The following is a 274-nucleotide window of genomic DNA, read 5'->3' as shown; positions in this document are numbered from 1 at the left end:
TTATTAATATTTTATACTTTTAACCTAATTAATTTCTTTTCTGTATTTTTAGGTGGGGTTGGTTTTTTTTTTTAAATAAAAAATTTTTTATTTAACGTTACAGACGTTAGACAAACTAACTATTTGAAATTTATTTAAATCCGGTTTTTGAGGGTCATGTAAGAGTTGAAAATTTTGTACAAACGCAACAAACACAAACACAACAACAACAACAACAACAATAACAATAATAACAAAATCCGGATATGTTAAGATTTTAAATAAAATCCAAAGT

This window comes from Pediculus humanus, genomic scaffold, assembly GCF_000006295.1.
Source record: "Pediculus humanus corporis 1103172107743 genomic scaffold, whole genome shotgun sequence".
Lineage (NCBI taxonomy): Eukaryota > Metazoa > Arthropoda > Insecta > Psocodea > Pediculidae > Pediculus > Pediculus humanus.
Note: the sequence above shows the minus strand (reverse complement) of the source record.